This window comes from Lynx canadensis, chromosome B1 (genome assembly GCF_007474595.2).
Source record: "Lynx canadensis isolate LIC74 chromosome B1, mLynCan4.pri.v2, whole genome shotgun sequence".
In the NCBI taxonomy this organism is placed as follows: Eukaryota; Metazoa; Chordata; class Mammalia; order Carnivora; family Felidae; genus Lynx; species Lynx canadensis.
Window position 1 is genome coordinate 11,720,736 of NC_044306.2, and position 17,456 is coordinate 11,738,191.

The window sequence follows — 17,456 nt, forward strand, 5'->3', positions numbered from 1 at the left end:
AAGCAAATAATAAAGGAAACAAAGTGGGGAGAAGATAATTTGAGGTGAATAAACTGAAAAAGAGGTCTGTTTTTGCAAAATAGTTATTGTTAGTGGGCCAAGTGAGAAATAAGTCCATGAAATGTTCCTGTACCACGTTTGCTTTCATTCTCCTACTGCAGACTGGAAACTGAATGTCCTCTGGAAAATGAAAAGGAATTGTTCATTCTTTTTTTTTTCTTTTTTTTTTTTTTTTTCAACGTTTATTTATTTTTGGGACAGAGAGAGACAGAGCATGAACGGGGGAGGGGCAGAGAGAGAGGGAGACACAGAATCGGAAACAGGCTCCAGGCTCTGAGCCATCAGCCCAGAGCCCGACGCGGGGCTCGAACTCCCGGACTGCGAGATCGTGACCTGGCTGAAGTCGGACGCTTAACCGACTGCGCCACCCAGGCGCCCCAATACACCTTTCAAATACACTTAAAACATAAACAGTGAGATAGGGATATTTCATACCTTTTCTTTGTTACATTTCAGAATTACCTAAATTTACTGAAGGCATTCGAGGCCTATTAGACTCTTAAGTGTGAATTAATTTGAAAATGATTTGAAATATTGTATTTTATAACTTGTGGGATTTAAGGATATTTTGGGGGGTTATGGAGGTAATTCCATATAATTTTTTTAATTGTTACGTTTATTTTTGAAAGAGAAAGCATGAGTTGGGGACGGGGGGTGGGGTGCGGGGCAGGCAGAAGATCCGAGACAGGCTCCAAGCTGTCCCCAGCGAGCCCGTGTGGGGCTCAAACTCATGAACTGAACTGTGAGATCATGACCTGAGCTAAAGTCGGACGCTCAACCAACTGAGCCACCCAGGCACCCCGGTAGTTCCATATAATTTTTGACTTTGTACCCGTCATTGCAGTGGACCTGGGGGAGGATGTAGCTCAGACAATGAGAAGTGTGTTCAGACAGTGGAGTAATGACACTAACAGCCACGGTTTATTAGTGGTTATTAGGTGCAAGGCATATTCTGTTCTTGTTTCATGTGCTGCATCAACCATGCCCAAGCCTCAGTGTTTTATTTTTACTTGCTAGATCAGGCAACCCTACTCCTCATAGAAATAAGAAAATTAAAGAATTCTTCCCAAACCCCAGATCTGGTAAGAATTAAACTGGGACTGGAACCAAGGTCTGTTCGTTTATTTATTTATTTTTTTCTTTCAGAGCCTGTGTTTTAACTTCTATAATGCCGCATGTTCTCATGAATCGGTGCAAAAATTCAATGCGCAGAAAACATAATGACAAAAAAAGATAGGCAGAATTTGTCTCATTGATAATGACTTCTGAATACTGTTAGAATGAAGAAAAGTATAGTTTAGTTTTCTTTGAATTTAGATTTGACATATTTATTGTGCCTTTGGAGGAGGATAGGTTTCCCTTCAACTTGATTTGAATAGACCCTGAATGAACACAGCTGTTTCATGTTAACTTTGTCACAAAGAGGAATGTGTGCAAAGTTTCAAAAGAGAATGAACAGAAACTCTTGAGAGACACGGAACATTAGGAGGAAAAGAATTCTACCATTGTGGAAAAGGGACACGTTCTTACCGTAAACCCCACTGGACTGAATGTCGTATGTGGAAGACATGAGTGCATGAATAACTGCTCAGTGTGTGCCCACATTGTGACTAGGAGGACACTGTCACTTGTGGAATTGAAATGTGGGGTGGGGGGGGGCACAGCTAAAGCATGACTCTTGGCCACACGAAGCTCAAATGAGGTATGTGCCTGAGACAACTTGGAGCCTTAGGCAGCAGCTGGAGGAGTTGATGGTGTCCAAGGGCCCAGACTATCTGAATCGAATTCCCTGCTCCTTTGCGTGCTTCATTCTGGCAGTATGTGTCTCTGATCAGTCTCTTCTTCTGTAAAACGGGGATAGGAATAATACCGGCTTCTGGTGGGAAATGCAAATAAAAAAAAATAATAACCGGCCAGCCCAGAAAATCTCCCCACAGAAGCAGAAGAGAAAGAAAAGTCTTATTACTGAATGAGCATTTTAAAAGTAGAATGTGATGCACATCGTAGGCATTAGCAAGGGTGGAAAGAAACCTCACCCGTGTACGTAGCCAAGCGGATGAAGCTCAATACCTGCCTATTGTCAAGATCGATCCAACAGAACGTGACAGCACCCTTGGTCACACAAAGTCCCACCTAAATTTACCTGAAGATGGGCGTTACTGTGTGTGTTAGTTAATTGGCTTTCCCGAATGGAAAAATACATTTCTTATGTTTCACATTTTTTTAATATTTATTTATCTTTGAATGACAGAGAGAGAGAGAGAGAGATATAGAAAAGTGGCAAAGGAAGGACAGAGAGAGAGAGGGAGACACAGAATCCAAAGCAGGCTCCAGGCTCTGAACTGTGAGCACAGGGCCCAACACGGGGCTCAAACACACAAACCAAGAGATCATGACCTGACCTGATGTCGGACACTCAACCGACTGAGCCACCCAGGTGCCCCCAAATTTCTTATCTTTCTATGATGGGGGTAGTTGCACAACTTGGAGCAGGGTGTCTGCTAAATTAGGCTCCTGCTCTCCCACTGATACTGGCAGACGGGGACTATCTTCCTGGAGGAATACATTTCAGAGAGATGATTCTCAAGTCCTTGAAAAAAGACCTCCCTGACTCCTCTAACGCAGGAAGAAGGCTTAGCTTTTAAAAAGATTTATATATACTTCAACCAAGGAGACAAATAACTTCGAATTATAAATTTAAGTAAATTCTCTGCGTAATGGTAGGGAGGAGTCCCTCCTCTTATTTTCACTACGACAATTTAATCCTCTTATTTTTAATTTATATTTATCCTTACACTTACCAGATAGAGGAAGGTGTTTGGTACAGTAACTAGGTTATCATAGCTGCTATAAAAATATTAATGCTATCATTATTACTATTACTGTTGATTATATATGTGTGTGTGTGTGTGTGTATATATATGTATATAAATTTACATATAAATGATAGTACATTCAGTTGACAAGATAGGATTGTATAATCACTGATATACATTGACTCCGTAAGTGTGTGCGTGTGCATGTGTGTGTAGAGTAAGTCCCACAAAGGACTGGGTGTTGCAGTTATCAGGAAGGTATGAGAAAACAGAGCCGTGAATAGGCCTAGAACTAATTGCTAGCTGTCTATAGAGTGGAGAGGGGTGCATTTCAAAAAGGGAGGAGGCAATGAAACTTCCAAATATGGATGGAAATATATCTGCCCGGGGGTTATTTTGGAGAATATAAATTAATGGCTCTGACCTAAGGGCGAGTCTGTGTTTGGGGATAGTGACAGCAATAATGCTGAGAAATTTTGGCGAGAGGTATTTATGGAATTTTTTTTAATATGAACTTTACATTTCATGAAATGAGAGAGTGTCATCTAGGAGCTGACACAGGAGGAGAGTAATGTGCTGAAGGTTTTTTTTTTTAATATGTTAAGTTTCTCCTTGGAGTGCACGTAAGATGAATTTTGTAAAAGCAGGGTTCTAGGTGCACTGGATGTTAAGGAACGTAAGGAATGTGTGAGGTAAATAAGGTCCCAGCTGGTGTGATAGTGGAGAAAATGGAATGTTACGGTCAGTGTCAGGATAGAGAACAGAAGAAATCAGAATGACAGAAAAGTGGTAAGCCTGTAAGGCTACCTAAGGAGTAATGGTTTTAGAAAAAAATTAATAACAAAGGGCACCAGGACTCTGCATCTTCTTATGTAAAGCTCCAAAAGAATGGGCAAAACCATTTAGCAAAGTCTGTATTTTTAAGTTGGTATATTGTATCAATTGATAAATCAACTGAATGGAACAAATACTAATTTATAATTATAATATGTAATATATGTATATAATACACACACACACACACACACACACACAAATTAAAGTCCCTCTCAGAGATTCCTAGAGGTTACTTAGTGACAGCCTTTCATTTGCTCACAGGTAGCCATCTTTAAATATGGGCATTGGAAGCTAGATACAGTTGATGAAATGACGATCGGGAAAGATAAGGGGCAGAGGACTGTCAGGACTCCTGACAACCTTTCACGTGTTCACACTGTGAGTCTGCAATCACTTGGAAGACCAGCTGTTCTTTACTCATTGTTTTACCTCAGGGCCCAGCACCTGGTCTGATGCTGGTTCTCCATGAAGGCTGTTGAACTGGTGCAGGAAGCACCATGTTAACTGAGAATTCCTGCTCAGCAGAGTTCTGAGATAGCAAAGGTGGTTTGGTACAGATCCCCAACCAACACCGAGGGCAAAATTGATGTCTACTGAGTTAGAGCTCTGTGGTTATCCTTGTTTCTGCAAAAGAGTTTGGCCAAATGAGAATAGAACCAAAGAAAGCAGAGAGTGAAATGAATACATCATTAGGCTTTGAGTATGGAAAACTCAGTATAATGACAGAAGAAAGAAGTTTGTTTTGAAAAACTATGATACAACCCCCACTCCATCCAACTCTCTGCAATTTAAGGGAATTTCTCCAGTCACTCTTCCCAGGAAGAATTGTAGGTACCTCATTAAGCTGCCTCTAAATTGTATTGTATGAATATTTTATAAGGCAATTTTGTTCATCTAATCATCATATTGAGATGGATTAAAGAGAAGAGGAGGATAGGTTCATTTCAGATATCTGCACTATTTGTTGTTGTTTAAAGAAACTTTCCTTTCCTCTACAGAATCGGATTTCATTATCCTAAGGACATTCATGCTTTATTCAGAATTCTCTGCCTATTTGAATTGGCAAATTCAGTACTGGTTCTTAACAGTGATGTCTCAGAGGAAGTTTCTCTTTCTATGTTGTCAGTTGTTTTTTTCTGTTTTGTTTTGTTTTTCTTTCCATCACGGGGTGGGGGGAAAGTCCTAATGCTCAAGTGCCATAGGCTTTGGCAAAACATACATCCTCTACAGAAAAGTTCACACTCTTAAAACTTTTACATGTCTTCCTTGCTAAGAAGAGTAAGAATCTTCAATAAGAGCTATATGGTCACTATTCAAGATGGCATTTCTTTTCCAATTTTCAGTAATCCCATGTGAAGCCCTATACTATTTCCCTTTGTTTAGAGACAGTAATGTAATTTGATCTCTAAAAATCAGAAAGAATAAAAAAAAAGACAAAGGTAATAACTGTGTTATCTAGCAATATTGAAAGGAATTAAATTTAAAAAGAAGAAACTTTTTTTTCAAAAAATAATCTTTTAAAAAATCCCAGTACAAACTAAAATTCTTTCTATCACTAACCCTAGATGTAGTAGACTATTCTAAGTAAACACCTACACTTTTTCTGGATGGAGATGTTCCCTTAATGTGGGGAAGATGTAAGAAACATCTTCCTTGAAAATTTATGTTGTGATTTAGAATGATTTTATGCTGTAGATAAACCACTTTTCTTCCTCACTTTGGGATGAAAACAAAGGAAGCAGCAGTCCCAGGTACTCTGTTGTCGAGAATTCCTGTAGATCATATTAATTTCCTGGGTGTATCTTTTCAAAGAAATAGTCGGGAATGACAGCCTGTTCAGTGGAGGGTAAGCAGAGTAACAGATGTAAACCTCTTGAGAACCTGATAATACTTAGGAAGGAGAGGAGGCTTTGGGTCAATAAAATGTGACCAGTTATCACTTAAAAGAGAAACCATTTCACTCAAGCTCAGAACACAGAGCAGCATTTGTATAGTACAGGTAGGCAAATTTAACAAGAGTACACTGAATGATAATTTTAATACTGTTAATTGTGTAAAACTGTAATGAACGTACTCAGCAAATAATTCTTCCATAATCTTCGGCACCTGGAAGAACAAAGTTATTTTCCGTGGAACGTTCATAACATTTGAAATGAGGTCTGTGTGTGTAGGGTGTTTAATTCATTTTTAATGAAATATAAATAATAATGTAATAAATATAGTAATATTTGATCATATATTTCCTTATATTAGAAGCTTATGGCCATAAGCTTTGAAAATTCAAATATACTATATGCATGTAATATATGTTTACATATATTAAACATATATTTGTATATGTCATATTCCATATGACATAGTCATTTCCGTTTGCTAAGTTATCTTATAATTATCTCAAAATTTTATATAATTATATTAAAGCTGTATCTGTCTATCTACCGATAGATAGATTTTTTTTTTCTTTTTGACACTCAATACTTGTAAGAATTAACCTCATGAATGGTATTTCCAATCCTACTAAAACTTGCTTTTCTTACCAGCAGGTATTTTTAGTTTCTGTTTGCCTGGATTTTTATGTCCTCAGCCTGTGAAATATACCCTGGGCAAGTCTGTTTATATCAGCATGAGTTTCTAGCAAGTTCTGAAAGAACAATAAAAATGAACAGGTCAGATGTCTCTTAAGAGGTATCTAAAAGTGCAGTGTTCTCTGTTAGATATATGATTCTTTTAGTGTTAAGTAGCTCCTATTTCTGGGGTATATCTATATGAAAGGAGTAAACTTAATATATTTTGCTACATAGTATGTTCCCATGCTTTTGGCATGTGTTTAAGCTCAAAAGATTGAAAAGAAAATACAGTCAGAGCAAAGGATGCTACACAAGACTCTAGTCACTTTGTAGTCAAATGAGTCATGCAGTAGAAAGCCCTAGAACCTGCCTGCATCCCCAGCCTTTAGATGTACATAAACTTGGTTTGATCTTCTTGGCTGGAGAGTTACAGAATGTGGCGGATTCATTTCACAAACTCAAAGGAAGTTCCCTAACATTGGTAAATACTCTTCCCTAAAATGTGAATTGAGTCATCATGAGAATTGACTGGCTGTTCAGGGTGTAGGACACTACAAGATGTTAACAAAGCTCTAACATTTCCTGCCTCTGATAGGTTTACAAATTCACTTTTATGGTGAATGATATAAGGAGGGAACCTGTTTGGGGAAGGAGATAGTAAGTATATTTTAAATGTAAATGAGCTTTAAAGCCCTGGCAGAGCATGTAGCTTGAGGAGTCTTGGGAGTGGAGGAGGACAGAGGGCTGGTGTTCACACTGAGAGTCATTTCATAGGAAGCTGGCGATGAAAATAAGGAAGACAGAGAGTGAGCAAAGGTGTAAGGGCTGTCCCTTTCTAGGGCTGGCAGGAGGATGGGTATCGCTTGGGGAGGAAGAGATTCAATGTCAGAACTGGGTAGACGAAACCCCCGCTGAAATATTAAATCTCAAACAAGTCTCCAAGATGCCAAAATATTGAGGAATAATCCTTGGTATCCTCCACAGTGGCTGTCTCTGTAAGTCTCTTGATGAAGCTTTTTAATTCTATCCAGAAATCCTCTTTAGATTATAAATCATCCTACTGGAGAATCAGAATCAGTATAAAGTCCAATTCCCTTATCCTCAGAGAGCATTTAAAAAGGCAACTCCTTTTCTCCCAAGCATACACCTCAATGGATACATCACTGCACCCATGCTACAGAAACCCAACTGTTCAAAGTCTAATCGAAAACCTGAGAAAACACCCTCACTCAGGCATAAGTAAGTGTGGCTGCTTGGTTTTTAGCATGATGCTGTGTTTAAGTGCTCACCAAGCTTTGGAAAAAAGAGTTAATGATGTTTGTATGATTTGACATTTCCCAACACAAAGAGAAAAAGGACCATATATTTAGAGTTGTTTAGAGTAATGATACATTCTGGCTATATATGGATAAACAGAAAATAGGCAATTACATGTTTATGTAAATACTGAGAAATAGATTAAGCTGAAACTATATGATTAAAAAAGAAATCTTCGAAATCTGATTGATAGCCATAATAGTAGATTATGAATTAACCTCTGTGCTTATGTGACTTAAACAACTATTAGTCTTATTTATGTTTTATTTGCTTTATTTTATCTAATGTACATTAGATATAATGTAATATACATCTAATGAACATTAGAAAATAGGACTTTGCATATAGTAAAAATTCATTTTCTGGTAAATCCGTGTGCTCCAGATTTAGTCATGGGTCTAACCGCCCCCCCCCCCAGAGTAAATTTTGCAAACCATAATCTAGAAAATATCAGAAGCATCTTTAGTTCTTATTCATTTTATTGTCCTAATCCATGGCTTGACTTACTATACTGGAGTTATGATCAAATTTTTCATCTCAACATTTATGAAAAATCAATAGCAGGAACTCAGATAGACGGAATTTAAATTGGTGTCTAGAGAAATTCCTCAGTGCCCTCTTCTCTCACTTATAGGAGAGGCCAGAGTTGTGGCTCCAGAGAGTATCTACCATTTACAGGCCAATTTTCAATGAGGTAATTCTAGTCATAAATCTTAGTGGGAAACACTATTGTTGAACACTGTAGGTGTTCCATTAATTGAGAGGAATGTTGGGTCTGGGATGATACTCTACTTACCCAAGGGCCTACTTGCTTCCCTGTGTTTGGGTGCGCTCAGCTATTAAAAAAAAAAAAAAGGCACTGATTTAACTCTGGCCATTGCAACTGGGATTTCCAGATGCTAAGTGCTAATGCATGATTTAAAAGTATGCTATTTCCTAGTTCCTTTTGGGCAGCAAGGCTTTTGTCTTCAAGCTAGAATCCATCAAGGTCGCTTGAAGGTCGGACTGAGAATAAACCACATGATGCAAACTTCTGTGGTTGGGTTATGCTCCATGAACAAGCCTGCGGTCTCTTAACTACTACTTGTAGGTTTTTGATAACTGTTCCTTTAGAGAGTAAAAACAAAGTTGTTTGATTATGGTTGATCCAGTATTTCTAAAAGACTAAAATATTACAGTTTAGAATCAATAGTGAGGATAAAGGAAACTTGAATAGTTTGTAGTCATTTTAATTATGGCTATTAAGTCCTAGAAACCCCAATACTCTAAGTTTCAGAAATTAATTTTGTATTAATAGCTTGGGTTGACCAATTGTATACTTAATAAAACATGTCACATCAAAGTTCTCAAATGGCATGTAATTCTGATGCAAGGGCTTATGCTTTCCTTTATAGAAACTCATTATTTGATGCACAAATCAAAAATTACCAAAAAATAAAAATGCCGCTCAATCTCCAATTGAAGAATCTTTTTTTTTCATAATGGATTGACTCGGTGAGGATAAGAAATGAAAGATATTTGAAGCTTCCCTGATATATAATTCTTGAGTTGCATCTTGCCACTGTGCTTATGTGCCTTTCCCATCATATTATGAGGTATAATACAACTCTATAAAGATTGGCAATAAAGAAACATTAAGTACCAGAAATTAATTTCCTCAATGGTTCCTGAAAATTTTCATTAGCCTAGAGGGTTAATTTTATAATTTTAGTGCAATCATTATTTATCATCTCTTGGTTTATGGGAAAGAATTAGAGTTATTAGCTATTAAATTATCCATGAAAATTTGACACTCCTCTAGACCAAACAAACCCTGGGGCTTGCTGATTTTCCCAGTGTGAAACATCTGTGGCTTCAACTAGAAAGAACTTAACATTGTCTAATTAGATTTCCAAGATTTATAAGGTTCAAATGCTCTGTTATTAGAAACCTGAGAATTAGCACAAAAGTTTAAATTCTTATTATTTAATTATATTTAAAATGTCCTTTAAAAGAATGGCATATTTTTTGGAGAAGCACTGATTTGTAAACCATTGACATCAACCAAGAAATACCTATGGTTGCAAGATTGGTCTTAGATAACATGCCTGATATAAATATGTACAAAATTATTCTTTTAAAAAAGCAAATGATTTTGACAATGATTGGAAAGTACTAGAGAAATTTTTAAAGCTAACGTTTTCTCCAAACTATTGAATTAAAGACACATGTATTTGCTAAAGATGTTGATAGGTCTCTGATTGTTGATTATCTGAGGAATAGAAGACAAACAACATCAACTTAAAAATTATTCTACAAACTTTCACATCTGTTTTCCCTGTGTATCTTTACCAAGTTAGTTACAAGAAATTCAGGTCTCAGCTGGGGAATTTTGAAAGATGTTGTGATCTCTACTTTATACTCTTCTTGACCTAATCTGCCAAGGAAACCAAGAGAATTGTGTCTCCAACTTTTCCATAGAGGAGACACCAGGATTGAAATGCCCTTCTGTTTTGCAACAGGGAAGACAAGTTTAGATTGGAACATCTGGATGTCCACTCCCATTCCAGGAAGCTACACAAGGTAGCAGAGTATTTTCTGCCAACCGCATAGCTACCCTCCGTCTTCACCCTACATCTTCAGAAATTTATCTCATCCAAGTTGGCTCCAGGGGTTGTGTTGACAACAGAACCCTGCAGCCCCTAAAGATGAAGGGTCTCCAAATAACTTAAACCAGACATACTGCCAAATAGAGCATGCCGATTTCACCTCAGGGGTGGAACATGTTTATTCTTCCTACCTAGCAAAAAAAAAAACCCCAAAAAACAAAAAAAACATTATGTCTTATTCGAATGATTTCAAGGACTCCTATTTAATTGATCCATTGTTCAACTTATAAACTGTTATTTAAAATATATGAAACATAAATTCAAGTAAAATGATTCTAGCAGATAATAAATATATATATGTATATATATTTATAGCTAAATATATAATATATATACGTATATATATGTAGTTATAAATATATATACACGTATAGATGTACTTATATACATGTGTATATATATATATATTATATATATATAATATATATGTGTGTAGTTACTATGTGTGTGTGTATGTATACTAATTTTATTAAAAAGGAAGGTAATTTTTCTCTGGCATTAATTTTTTTTCCATTACCACCTGGAATTTTCTTTAATAATTTTGTTTTTAACAATTTTTTTTTAAACTTTATTTATTTTGAGGCAGAATGTGTGAGCACACACACAGCAGGGGAGGGACAGAGAGAAGGAGAGACAGAATCCCAAGTAGGCTAGTGACCATTAGCACAGAGCCCGATGTGTGGGGCTCAAACTCACGGACAGTGAGATCATGACCTGAGCTGAGATCAAGGGTTGGACGCTTAGCCGACTGAACCTCCCAAGTGCCCCATAATTTTTAATTATGTTTAATTGACAAAAATGAAAATACAGATACAACGAAATTTAGGGAAACCTTGTAAAATTTCCACACAGGGCTAAAGACATGAAATAAAGTTTCAGAAGCTCATTTCTCTCGTAACAATATTGACATATAAAAATATGAAGTGTATGGAATCAAGAGAAGCTTTGAAATCTGTAAGAAAAGAGCCTATCTTTCATCAAGTGAGATAAATAGGTTAAGTGGGAAATTAACCAACCCACCAATGTTTATTAAGCCACAGGGAATAGTGAGAAATGTGTGATTCCTGTACTGCAGGAAATTCCCGTCTCATTAAGAGGACTGGCATAACCAAACTATACCACAAAATGATTGCCAAAAGGAGGCAGAGATAATAGCAGCGATAAGAATTTTTAAGTGGTAATAATCAATGTGTACTTACGTAAAGATTGAATTCATGGAGGAAGGGAGGACTTAAAACATGTGCAGGAATTAATGGACAAAGTGAATCAGGGATGATCTCCCCAGGCAAAGTAAGACCATTACATGTAGAGAAGAAGGAGTCAAGGATAAAAAGCCGTAATGATGAAGGTGATTGGTCAGTGGAGCTGGATTAAAGGGTTCAGTTCCTAAAACCCCCTTATTTTCTCCCCTTTATCAGTCTGTGGGTTTGCTGCCTATATCCTTGTAAAGATTAAATCCCAACTAGACTGTATTAGTCTGCTCAGGATGCCATAACCACAAAATAGCACCGAGTGGGTGGCTTCAACAGAAGAACCTTATTTTCTTACATTTCTGGAGGCGAGAGTCCAAGAAGGGGTGGCTGTCAGGATTGGTCTCTGGTGAGACCTCCCTGGCTTGCTGATAGCTGCCGTCTCACTGAGTCCTCACGTGGTCTTTCCTTTGTGAACGCATATTCCTCGTGTCTCTTCCTCTACTCATATGGAGTCCAGCCCTGTTGGATTTGGGCCACATCCTTAGGATGTCTTTTAGCCTTAATTACCATTTTAAAAACCCTATCTCCAAATAAAGTAACATGAGGGCAAAGGCTCACACCTATGAATTATAGTGGGGAAGGGAAGGGCCACGATTCAGTCCCCAACACTGACTTTGCAACTTTAGCTTCAATTTCCCCAGATTGGACTAGGAGGTGATCTTAGAAGGAGAATATCCTCATAACCTTCCCATCCAAACTCCCCCCGCCCCCGCCCTGCTTTCCATAGTTTTGTTGAAATCTAGAACAGCTAATGTGCCTGCCACGAAAACAGTTAATTAGAGGATACATCTTTGGAAACGTGGCCTTCCAAAGAAAAGACATGGTGAAGATAATTCTCCAATAAAGCTGACCTAGTGCTCACCCACCCGGATTAAGTTTTTTTTTAAATAGATAGCCTAATTGTACAGTCTCCGGGTTAATATTTCTACCAAGGCACTAACTTGAATAAGAGACCCTACCATGAATTAGAACTGTAACCTTGTTTGTCTTTGACTGTTCCTTCTGTTTTTCTATTTAAAATTCCATTCTAAGAAAATGGAGTAGTGTACTCATCCCTTTAAAGAATCTCAATGGTGGAGGGCAAGATGTGTTCATTAATGTCTTTTGGAAATCTCCTTGGCATTTTTAACTTGAGCGGCAGCAGAAAAGAACAGTTTTGTGTTCTCTAGCATGGGGAGGGATATCCAGAATATGACTTTGTGGTTGTGAAATAAAGCTCTTTTTTTGACCTGAAAAAAATTTTTTTAAATATGTATGTTTTTGAGTGAGAGAGAAAGCAAGCAGGGGAGGGGCAGAGAGAGGGAGACAGAGGGTGACAAAGCAGGCTGTGTGCTGACAGCAGAGGGCCCAATGCGGGTCTCAAACGCACAAACCATGAGATCATGACCTGAGCCAAAATTGGACACTTCACTGACTGAGCCACCCAGGTGCCCCTTGACCTGAAAATTTTTAATCAAGCTTCTCTCTAATAGTTATAAAAAGCCAAAAACCTTAATATATATATATATATATATATATATATATATATATATATATATATGGGTTTAGACCTTACCAAAGAGGTTTTTTTTTTTTTCAATGTGTATTTATTTTTGAGACAGAGACAGAGCATGAACAGGGAAGGGACAGAGAGAGAAGGGGACACAGAATCCAAAGCAGGCTCCAGGCTCTGAGCTGTCAGCACAGAGCCCTACGCAGGGCTCAAATTCGTCAACTGCAAGATCACGACCTGAGCCGAAGTCAGATGGTCAACTGACTGAGCCACCCAGGCACCCCAGCAAAGAGTTTTATAACAGCAAAAATAATAATCATTCTCTAAATCTGAATGTAACTGGCAGTGTAATACAATCATAGATATTAAAACCAATTTTCATATATAACTGCAAAGGTTGCATCCATTTCAGATGTGTTTAAAAAAATTGTCTTACAATCCTCTTATTCTTTTTTTTAAAGACATGAACTTTCTTAAGATTCAAAATATGCTGGAATTAATTGAGACTATTCTTTGGATTTGAAACTAACTCCTAATCATACAATAGGGGCACTTATTTCTTTGTCATTTGGAATTGATGAGGCTGTTAGATGCTAATTTCAGGGTGTCACTAGCAGCCATTTTGGGAGTAAAGATTGATTTGAATAACAGTGGGTTTTCCTTGCAGTAGAGTAGAAATACAATTAGAGAAGGAAGCTCATAATTTATCTCAGCTTTATGTAAAAATACTATCAAGAAGGATAAGAGCAAATAACAAATGCTAATATGTTCCAAGAATTATAAATCTTATGTCAGCTTTGGACAAGAATCTGAAATTCTCTTTATTTTATTTTGACTTATAAATGTTGATGAAAGCACTGATATAACTAAGTATAGTTTTAGATATTATACCTAGAGTTGGTTTAGCTGTGAGAACACATTTTGTAGTGTTACCTTACCATGCAGGTATTCAGAATTTAGATCACTACAGGAAGGTCACAATTTCCCAGAAACATCAATATTACCATTATCTGTCAAACAATTTATTCAGCTTGATGCACCTGGGTGGCTCAGTTGGTTAAGCGTCCAACTTCGGCTCAGGTCATGATCTCGCAGTTCACGAGTTTGAGCCCTACATCGGGCTCTATGCTGACAGCTCACAGCCTGGAGCCTTCTTTGGATTCTGTGTCTCCCTCTCTCTCTGTCCCTCCCCCACTTGTACTCTGTCTCTGTCTCTGTCTCTGTCTCTTTCTCTCAAAAATAAATAAAAGCATTAAAAAAATTTATTAAGCTAATAATAGGTATTCTTCAGGATGAAAAAATCATCTTTATGAACCTGGAAAAATTGTGTGAAAGTATTTCTTTGCCTCACAGTATAATTCTAGAAGTTGATACTAGTACATTCCAGTGTAATATGAAGTGAGAACTTGTTCTTTAACACACTCCCATTAAGAGCAGATTCTCCAGCAAAAAAGTCTTTGTTTTATGCTTTACATTGGAACCTTTGGTAGTTTAATTAGATTTGGGTATTTAAGGGTTGTAATGATTCTTTAGGTAGAATTTTTCTTCTAAACCTAGGTTCATATATTAAAAACTCTAGTTTCTTTTGAGTAGTTTGCCCTTTGGTTCACTTTCTTATTTTAATCATGTTCTTTCTATAAATCTAACTTAGGGACTCTTACCTACAGTTGTATAATGTGTGGGGAAGGAAAAACTTTCCCTCTATCTGCTTAAATTCTGTTTCTTGGGACTTTGAATTAAGTGGACTAAAGACACTAGGAGAGGGGTGCCTGGTTGGCTCAGCGGGAGAACATGTACCTCTTGATCCCAGGGTCCTAGATTGGAGGCCCGCATTTGAGTGTAAAGATTATTTAAAAATAAATCTTAAAAAAAAAAAAAAAAGAAAGAAGACAACGGAAGAAAAGGCTTACGAATTTTATTTGTATTTTGGATTTTGTTTCCATAGGGGCTTCACAGAAAGAAAAGAAAAAAAAAAAAAGGTGAAATCCCCAAGACGCACTTAGACCCCAGGACTTATATCCCATTTTAACAAAGAGGAATAAACTGTGGGAAGTGAGTAGATACAGGGATTTGAGCATCTAGGGGTAATAAATTAGGGGAAGATGGCTAGAAAATATGTGGAGGAAACTAATGTTAGATAGGATTATGTAGGAAGGTTTGTTTATGCACCCTTACCTATGCATCGCTCTCCCAGTGATCAGGGTAGTTGCTTCCTGATAAGGGAGGGGACACCTTCATAAGGGTAATTTATGTCCTGCTTTTCGGCAGATAGGGGAAGGGCAGAGAGCTCCTTCTATGTTTGCTTTTTCTCAGTTGCCTTTTTTGCAGGATTTATTATCTCAGTACCTGGGGTTTGTTGTCTTGCTTCTTTGAAGAGTGAAGAGGTGGACACAAAATGAGCAGCGGGCAGAAGTTTATTAGAGTGTAAGATCAGAAAGGAAGAATTGTATGAAAGTTCTCTTCACAGAGAGGGGGCATTTGAAAGTGAATGCCAGTGACTACAGGCAAAGCTCCTTGTTTTATAAGGTTCCGGACAGCTTTCCCCTCCCCACCCCATTTCCTCTCAGGTCCTACCCTTATCGGCTGGAGAACTCTAGGGGCCCCCGCTGTCCATTCCTGATTAGCTGGATTCCATTGTTTGAGGGATGGTCTGGGGCCATACCATTCCTTTATGGCCTACTACTTGTTTTTAGTTAGATCTTTTGTCAAATTCCTGAGGGAAAACTGAGGGAGAGGCTGTGGGGGCAGAGGTGGTGCCAGTTGCATTCTTACGATGAACCTTACACCTACGGGGGCTTGCTGTGGTCAGACACTCCCAGCCTTGTTCGAAAATAGGTGTTTTCCCCACCCTGGTACCCCAGGTCCTAACCTTTCCCCCTCTGCCTATTTTATCCTGTCTTTTCCGATCATACCTTTACCTCTGAGTAATGCTTATGCCAAAATCTTTTGGGGTGGCATATCTAATCCTCTTTAAATGTATCTCATTTAGCGGTGCCTGGGTGGCTGTCAGGGAAGCATCCGACTCTTGATTTTGGCTCAGGTCAAGATCTCACGATTCCTGAATTCAAGCCCTACATGGGGCTCTAGGCTGACAGCATGGGGCCTGCTTGGGATTCTTTCTCTCCCCCACTTCTCTCTTTGGTCCTCCCCTGCTCTCTCTCTCTCAAAATAAATAAATAAACTTAAAAAAAAATGCATTTTATTTACTAGAATGAAGGAATAATATGTAAGTTTGTTGAAACACTTGCTTATACCTTGCCTCATTACTAAAAGCATTTGAGGTATTTATCAAGCCATTTAAAAAATAAGCACATGTAGACTTTCACCTTTGTGTGACCCAAGTAACATACACTTTTTTATTTATGAAGGTTCCTTAATATAGGAAGTCTTTATTGTATATATGTACTTGTTTCATTATATTTATTATAAATGTTTATTTTTATGGTTTTTATATAGGTCTCATTTGTTCTGTTTGACGTTTAGCTTAAATATACTAAATTGGGGGGGCACCTGGTTGGCTCAGTCGGTTGAGGATCCAACTCTTGATTTTGGCTTGGGTCATGATCCCGGGGTCGTGGGATCAAGTCCCACATAAGGCTACAAGCTCAGCTTGGAGTCTGCTTAAAATTCTCTCTCCTTCCCTCTGTCTCTCTCCCCCATTCACACTCTCTAAAGAAAATAATATATATGTGTTTATACATATATGTGTGTGTTTATACACACACACACACACACACACACACACACACACAGTAAATTTTAACTGTTGTAACGAAAACTACCTTTGAGAGTGGCTAGAATGCAGGCATAGGTGTCAGACTCCCTAATCTTAGGCAATTCACTTATGCTTTCTGAGCATCAGCATTCTCAGCCATAAAATGGAGACTTTTTCTGATAATAATTGCAGCATATGCAACTGTAATAAATGTAAAACTTTCCTTTGGTATTTCAGGAATTCTTTTAGTCTATGGTTGAATTTTAGGGAGAAAACATGGCTCTATATATTCTGTTAGAATCGATGCATACTATCCATCCACATCCCCACACACATAATAAAAATTCATAGAATATGTTTTTTCATATTTTCGATGAGAATAAAAGCATTTCCCTCTATTACTACTAGTGAAAGTTTTTAATTATCTCTACAGTCCTATTTCAAAGTTAAATTATTTCGATTGTTTGAAAATTCCATACTAATTATCATGTAGCCTGAGTTCTACTCACATGTGGACCCTTGCTCTGAAATATTACAATGTGTGTGTGTATGTTTTAATATTAGAGAGAACTGCCAGTGAATCAGACAGGAGGAACCATGAGGCAAATTAAAATAATACATGAAAACAGGATTAGAATATTTAAACTAATACAAGATCTTATCTTTACTCTTTTTTATCATATTTGAAGTAGGAGACTGGGACTATGTAAGTACTATGCACATTAACAGTAAGTTAATGTAATTTTTTTTT